General features: G+C 40.9%; 1 long non-coding RNA gene across 1 annotated transcript; it reads right to left on the bottom strand.

Moving 5' to 3' along the window:
• Positions 1–2,225: 2,225 nt before the first annotated feature.
• On the bottom strand, positions 2,226–5,524 carry LOC108892740 (uncharacterized). Its single transcript, XR_001962519.2, has 4 exons — positions 5,306–5,524; positions 4,410–4,475; positions 3,217–3,302; positions 2,226–2,508 (listed from the first exon to the last, which is right to left on the bottom strand). It is a non-coding gene; the product is annotated as an uncharacterized LOC108892740 (long non-coding RNA).
• Positions 5,525–8,606: the final 3,082 nt, after the last annotated feature.

Raw genomic sequence — 8,606 nt, 5'->3', positions numbered from 1 at the left:
AGTAATATAGAAATATTTCAAAGGTAGTGCTCAAAAATGTTGATCATTTCAGAATACTAGGATTATTATCCAAAAGTCTTGTCTTCTTTTCTTGCTTTGTTTCATCATGATATTGTAAAGAACCTAACAGTGTAAACAAAGAACAATGAACAACTCTTCATTGTTATATTTTACATTCTCCATACCTGTTATCACAGAGTTTATCATTCCTCTTCTTCTCATAGCCATGCTGAGCCCACAGAACAGTAGACACTGCAGACCCACTTTGGCGTGCTGGACTGCTTGTGATGGTTTGTCACAAGTCAGAAGAAATGATTCTCCAGTCTGTTTACATGTTCCTTTCACTGTGAATTTTTTTGCCCATCCTTCAAAGTAAGATGAGGTTAATTTGCGCCTGTGTGCCGGAGACGAGGGATTCTACTTCATTAACAAAGGAGATGTTTCAGTGGACAGGAACCATGTAGACTACTTCCACATCCAGGCACAGCTTCATGTTGAGGATGCTGAGTGTTGATTTGATTTTGTGGTGTGGAACTATGACTTTTTTGTTGGAAGAATTTTGTTATGATGTGTTTCCCAAAGTTAAGATTTTTTTTGACCTGGCTCAATAAATACTGCTGCTACTATGGCTACTGAAACAATAAATCATATTCTGAATGTGATCAAGTGTGAGCAGTGTGTCACTTAACTACTAACTTGATTATTTACTAGACTGCTTGATTAGGGTTAGGGTTAGGGTTACACTGATACTGTAGGGTTAGGGTTATACTGATAACACTGTAGGGTTAGGGTTACACTGATAACACTGTAGGGTTAGGGTTAGGGTTACACTGATAACACTGTAGGGTTAGGGTTACACTGATAACACTGTAGGGTTAGGGTTAGGGTTATACTGATAACGCTGTAGGGTTAGGGTTACACTGATAACACTGTAGGGTTAGGGTTAGGGTTAGGGTTACACTGATACTGTAGGGTTAGTGTTAGGGTTATGTTAATACTGATAACACTAGGGTTAGGGTTAGTGTTATACTGATAACACTAGGGTTAGGGTTAGGGTTAGGGTTACACTGATAACACTGTAGGGTTAGGGTTAGGGTTATACTGATAACGCTGTAGGGTTAGGGTTACACTGATAACACTGTAGGGTTAGGGTTAGGGTTACACTGATACTGTAGGGTTAGTGTTAGGGTTATGTTAATACTGATAACACTAGGGTTAGGGTTAGTGTTATACTGATAACACTAGGGTTAGGGTTAGGGTTAGGGTTACACTGATACTGTAGGGTTAGTGTTAGGGTTATGTTAATACTGATAACACTAGGGTTAGGGTTAGGGTTATACTGATAACACTAGGGTTAGGGTTAGGGTTACACTGATAACACTGTAGGGTTAGGGTTATACTGATAACACTGTAGGGTTAGGGTTAGGGTTACACTGATACTGTAGGGTTAGTGTTAGGGTTATGTTAATACTGATAACACTGTAGGGTTAGGGTTAGGGTCGCACTGATAACACTGTAGGGTTAGGGTTAGGGTTAGGGTTATGTTAATACTGATAACACTTAGGGTTAGGGTTAGGGTTATACTGATAACACTAGGGTTAGGGTTAGGGTTACACTGATAACACTGGTAGGGTTAGGGTTACTGATAACACTGTAGGGTTAGGGTTATACTGATAACACTGTAGGGTTAGGGTTAGGGTTGCACTGATAACACTAGGGTTAGGGTTAGGGTTACACTGATAACACTGTAGGGTTAGGGTTAGGGTTGCACTGATAACACTAGGGTTAGGGTTAGGGTTACACTGATAACACTGTAGGGTTAGGGTTAGGGTTATGTTAATACTGATAACACTGTAGGGTTAGGGTTAGGGTTAGGGTTACACTGATACTGTAGGGTTAGGGTTAGGGATATGTTAATACCGATAACACTGTAGGGTTAGGGTTAGGGTTATGTTAATACTGAAACTGTAGGGTTAGGGTTGCACTGATACTGATGCAGTAGGGTTAGGGTTACAATGATACTTTAGGGTTAGGGTTATACTGCATCAAAAACTAGAGTTAGGGTTAGGGTTTGGTCTTCATTAACCCCAGTATAGTAACGCATCAAAAATGGTCAGAAAATGTCATAGTATAGTATTTGATCAAAACTGTCTTAGACAAAGCTTTTAAATCAATGTTCTGTCTATTTTAGAGCAACTCACAGAAACAACAGCACACACTGAGGATGAAATTAGGACAATATTTTTATTTCCTTACCAAATCAGGACACACAGCAATAGATGATTGACAGATACAGATGACGGGTGTAGACATTTAGATTTCCTTTGGAATAGATTTGTTGATTAAAGAAATGAATTTTGTTTAGATGAGCTGGTTAGAGTAGTAGATCAGTTGGTTGATTGGTCATTTTTCTACATTAGTGAATGATGGTGTCCAGTCAACATCTTCCTCTTCATTTTCTTTCTCCATTTCAGATTCTTCAGGATCTCCAGCTGCTGCCGTCTTCTCCTGCACAAAACACACAAAAACTATTGTAAATGAGTCTGAACCAAATCAACACAACAACTCCTGCCACAACCACAACAGCAGCCACAGCTGGTTTTTGTTTTTTTAGATGCCTCATTATACTATGAGATTTAATTCTTCATTCTTCTGTATTTATTTTATTATATATAGATATTGTATTTATCACCTGTTATGAGCTCTCTGTAACAGGTGATTGGTTTTGTGTGTATGTGTCGCTTTGCAGCGACATTAGCTGGAGGTGTAGTTTGTGTGCCACTCTGTTGAGTGTCTTTATGTTTTTCATGTGAGAGCTGGAGCTAACAAATGCTCAACACTTACTTGTGATGCAAAAAAAGAGCAGATATTGGAGAAGATGGTTGAACTGATAGAGGCAGATTTGAGAGTCAGTTTTCAATCAGTTATATTTCTATATAGCACCAATTCCCAACAGAAGTTATCTGGAGGGGCTGTTCATATAGAGCAGGTCTATAAAGTTTACAGAGAGAGACCCAACAGATCCACCATGAGCAGCACCAGGTGACAGTGGAGAGGAAACACTTCCTTTAAGAGGCAGAAACCTCGAGCAGAACCAGACTCAGGGTGGGAGGGGCCGTCTGCCTCGACCGGCTGGGTTTAGACATTTGACAAATGAGTCAACATCCAGATCGTGTCCTGACAGCTGAGTGCTGCAGTGTCTCTAAATGAACTCACCTTCAGGACTCTGTCAGGGATCGTCTGGTCTCAGAGAACTTTTTCTTCATGACGACTCTCTGCAGCTGTGGATAAAGTGGTCACACCTGAAGGAAACACAAGGAAAATGATCAACACACTGTGACCTATTGACCCCAAACTATCCATTAATATTTAACATTACAGCTGAACCACAACATTTTCCAAACGTTACATGGCTGTTTTGGAAAATGGAAACTTGACTGTCTCCTTAAGAACCAACAACAACAAATATGATTGTTCATTTTCTATCATAAATGTCCATCAACTAATCACAAGTTTCCTTCAGTCTGAATGTACATTAACACACACACATACAGTGCGGTGCAAAAGTCTGATGCCACCATTAGAATTGTTGTTTTAGCAATGCTATACTGAGCATATAGAATTATTTCACAGCCTCTCCATTAGAATACAACCAGATAGTACAGGAAGTGTGTATGCAGTGTTAACAAACATCTGCTTCTACAGGCTCAAGTGAAAAGTGTAAATGGAAGTCTCCTCTTAAACTTGAGCGACAGCAGGAAGCTGATGCTCTTAAACCTGAATTAAATAATGTCACTGATAACACCTGTATTTGTCAACTATTTCACGTCTAAATGAAAAAGGTCTAATACACCAGGTTTGTGCAAGACATGACTTGAGCATTACACACACATGTAGGAGTTGAACTCAGTGGAAACCAACTTTCAATCAGGCATTAAATCAGTTTTGCATCAGCAAGGCCACTGTCAAAGGGAATCAGCAAACACACTGGACACTCTAGTCTTTAGAAAACAAGCGTGGACAGAACAGTTTCCTCTGGGCAGTGCTGAAAGAAGATCGAGCTGTGCTCAGGGCCAATGGAGGTCACTCTAAATACTGACTCTTACCTGTAGAAGCTGATTTAAAGAGTCCGGTCTGAGATTACTTTTGTTGTGATTTGGTACTATATAAATAAAGTTTAATTGAATTGAAAAGTTTGTTCTGAAAGTGACTTAAAACATTGTGTATCTGAATAAACACAGGACTAAATAAATGGACAGTCAAAGCTAAAACAACAAAGCCAGTGGAGAGTATTATCTGTGTATATACACCAATCACTGAAAGGTTTGATCTGGGACTTTAACACTAACAGTGAATACAAAGACTGAAAGAGGCTGATTACAATAATGACTCAGCTCATCATCACCCACCTGTTTGGACTGTGAGGTCAGAGCTGGTGTTTCTGTCCAGGCTGCAGCCGATCAACAAGTAAAGACCTGCAGAACGAGAGAACAAATTTAAATCAGGAAACGAGTACAGGACTCTGAAAACTCATTGAGCCTCAACAATCACACTCATATAGAATCAGTGTGTTCTATTATAATAAGACGTCATTAACCTGAACTCCTGAACCTGAACAAAGTCAGAACTCAGACCTTTGAACTGCAGGTTTAACAGTAAGCTCAGCTACACTGACAAAGTTAAAATCCAGTTTTCTTCTATTTAACACAAAACCATAAAAAGAGACGTGACTCTTCTCTCAGTCTGGCAGGTAGTTTCAACCAGGACGGAGTTTAACCTCACACTGTTTAACAGTGGATTACCAATACCAATAATATTACCACCTGTGTTATGGTACCTGAACCAGAACCTGCTCAGAGAAGGTTAGAGACGCAGAGTAAATCACCACAGCAGCAGAGCTCAGGTAAACAGGAAGTTACTGAGCGTCACTAAGTTACTCTGATTAAACAGTAACCTCGTTACATATCAGAGAGATCACCAGTTAAAGAGGGAAACCAGCTAAAGAGGCGCACAGCCACCACGGACACCAGGAAGACACAAAACTACAGAGACACAAAACGACCACAAAGAAACAAACGGGAGGAGACGCTGAACCACAAACACAACATGAGCTGGATGCTAACACACTAACACACCACCGGGAAACACTGTGTAATAACAACTCATGTACAAGAAACACAAACTCTCACCCACAATAAACACGACTCGAAATACGGCCGAACATTCACAGTGAAAGTTAAGGCTAAAGCTAAAGCTAATGTTTATGCTAACGCTAACCGCGGGAAAGCTAGCTGAGTAGCCTCACCGTTGTGCTCAGCGTCCAGCTTCTCTCTTCTTCGACAGAAACAGCTCGAGCTTGTTTGAATGTCCAGAGAAACGCGCGCGCTGAAGTTTGTGTTGATAAAGCGTCGACTCGAAGCTCATTCCTCCGGTTTCACTCGTTTTTTTCCGGCGTTGTTTCTCCGCCGCTCCGCTCCGCTCGGATCCGGTCTCGGTCACGGGGTCACAGTCCGTGACGTCAGACGCTACCCTACGTCGACAGACACGACGCTGATTGGTCGGCTGACGGAGCCGCTTGTGATTGGTCGAAACAACATTCCAATGGCGAGAGGCGGCGCCATTTTAACATTGGAAACTTTTAGTTAGTTTCACGGATCACTTCTTAAATCTGCGATTAAAAAACATATAGGGTTTAGTTTTTATTCTTTACAGCCTCCTCATGTTACTCTGAGCTGACAGGTTCCATGTTTGTCTAAGTCATGTATTAAGAGTTACTTTGCATGTATGAGTACTTCTACTCGAGTAACAGTACTTTCCCTGAGTACTGTTTGTTTACTCAGCCCTGGTCAGAAGATCTCTGTGGAATCATAAGTAACATAACTAAAAAGAAGATGAGAAGTTTGAATAAAGTCGTGGGATAATGACCTTATGATGATGATGGCACAAACCTGCAGCGAGCAGGGTTCGATTCTGGCTGTGAAACAAAGACTGAAGAGCAACAAAACACACACACACAGAAGGCCATGTAAAATGATCTGACAGTATTTAATGTTTATTTCCATATACAAAAAGATAAAATTGAAATAACCCTTTGTTTTCTACAGTGATTTTTATTTGACTTTGCAGTAACAGGTTGTGTGTCTGTGTGTGTTTGTGTGTGTGGGAGGCGTCGCTGCGCTGAGGACTAGAACTACATTCATTCATACATGATGATCCTGGCACTGGGTGGACAGAGAGAGAGAGAGAGAGACAATAGATTTATGAAGAAAGAGAGAGAGAGAGAGAGAGAGAGACGCCCCAAAAACACACACAAACACACAAATGCACACACACACAGACAAACACATTATTTCTTTTTTTGTTTTTGTTTTTTTAGGCAGATCTAACAGCAGCTCCACATCTGGACGCTGAGCTTTTCTCTACAAACCACCACAGTTAAAAAAGAGAGAGTTCCTAACAAGGGGGGGGGTTCATGGGGACTGCAAATTAAACATCTATGTTACAACAATCATTGCTTCTCAAAATGAAAATAAGAAAATAAAAACACCCACTCGAACCGTTGAACAGCATCACAACAGGATGGACAGAACCTGGGGAAGGGGGCTTTTATTTTTTTAACTTTGAAACTTCCTGCCTGGGCGTATTTCTTCCATCTGCTGTAGTATACGTACATATATATTTATATATTTGAAAAAGACAAAAACAGCTTTTCCCACAACTTCTTTAGTCCAAAAGACGGGAATGTTTTTTTTTTGTTTTTTTGTTTTTTACAATAATGAAAACCAGTTCTCAGCGTGTGGACAGTCATACAGAGTCTGTTTCTTTTTTATAGCATATCTGTTAAATCAGTAGTACAAGTTTGTCTCTGTGTTCTACAGTTGAGCTACAACAGTGAAACATAAGGTACAAGATTTACATTTCACACCACATCTTCATCATCATCGTCATGGTGTCCTGGTGGAGGAGGTTTTGTAAAGATAGCCGCCTCTCAGTTTGATCTCTGCTCTGTCTGATGTGAGATTAGACAGAAATTTAGTCTTTTATCATCTCATCAGCTTCACGTCTTATTCTTTATTTGACCTGTTTTAATGGTTTTCTGTCTAAACTGACACCTGATGTTACGAACACGATATCAAACAGGAAGCCGCCATCTTTACACACCTGGTTTGTTCAGGATAAGAGAGTAACAGCAGCGGTTTGTTAACAACATGCCTGGGAAAGTCCTGAATCAGATCCACCTGTTATTCAGTCACTGCCCCCTCCTCCAGAGCCCCCCACCTCTTCCTGAGAGGGTGGAAGCCTTTAACACTGATTTCAGGTCAGTTCCTTGGTTAGTGATGGATTATCAGACACTGTCTCTGATCTCTTTAGTTCTACAAAGAAAAAGAGTTTACTGACAGGAAAAACATTTGTACACGCTCAGGAGAAATCAAGAAGAAGTGCTGACTTCTTGATTTGTCCTCAAAGGCACTTGAGTGGCCAAAAAAATGGAAGCATCACTTGCACAAAAACGAGCGAAAACGAGCCTTTAAATGGTGACTTCTAATGAAAGCCGGGGAAACGCTACTCGCCGGGTCCTCCACCGATAACGTCAGCTGACACACTGGTCAGGACTGTACGTCTGTCTGTGTTTAAATCTGTGCTGGTGGAAAACAACAAGAAAAACAGGTTTAAATACAAGTTTTTAAAAAACCAAATATTTTAAGAAGCATAAGACGTGTTTTTAAAACTCAGGAGTCCTGAAAGATACGATTTTTTATCATGTTCCTGAAGAACACGTTTTGTTCAAACTATACACACTTCATTAGGCACACCTTTGCAGTCTAATGCAATCCAATACAACATTAGACTGTACAGGTGTACAGGTACAGGTGCACATATTAAAGAGGCTCCTGAGCGTTAAAACAAATCATCTTTTCGTGACTTCTGCAGCTTCATTTAAAACAGCTCTCTGTTAAAAAACAAAAAGCATGAGTCTGGTACTTTTCCAATCACAGTGTTAAACTCGTCTAAGGTTTCCTCTGGTTTATGACCTGGAGGACTCGGATGACGACTCGTTTCCCACGCTCAGTGGAAGCCCAGAAGTGCGGCCATGTTGGTTCACGTGGCTCTTTTCTCACTCTGATTTTTTTAGCTCGCCGTTTATTCCGTCACCATAAAATTACTAAGGTTATTCTTTAGCGGGTTCGCTATACAAGTGTGATATGTTAGCCAACTCAGTGCTAACAGTACAAGCTAACTGAGTTAAAGTAGTACATGTACTGTAGTTGATACAGGGTGAAACTAAGAGCTTTGGGCGTCACATCGTGACGGGGAACCGTTGGCTGGATTGGCACTTGAGTTGGTTGAAGAGGAGTGTTAGCATTCAACAGATTGGTCCCCGTTTGGTTTCAGTCAGATACCCCACTGGTTTCACTGTGGGATGCTAACAATGCTAACTCTGATTTCCCCGACACAGTGTGACTCCTTCCTGGTGAATGTTTCCTGATGTAAACCACAGGTAACACGTGTGTTTGGTTTCTGATCATGTGTCGATGACCCCGTGTTTCTCATCCTGAACGTTAACGTCAGCTTCCTCTTCCCACCGGCACCGAGTGCGGTCGCCT

This window comes from Lates calcarifer, unplaced genomic scaffold (assembly GCF_001640805.2).
Source record: "Lates calcarifer isolate ASB-BC8 unplaced genomic scaffold, TLL_Latcal_v3 _unitig_2398_quiver_3031, whole genome shotgun sequence".
Taxonomy (NCBI): domain Eukaryota; kingdom Metazoa; phylum Chordata; class Actinopteri; family Centropomidae; genus Lates; species Lates calcarifer.
The sequence above is the reverse complement of the archived record's forward strand: the minus strand, read 5'-3'. Positions and strand labels throughout refer to the sequence as shown.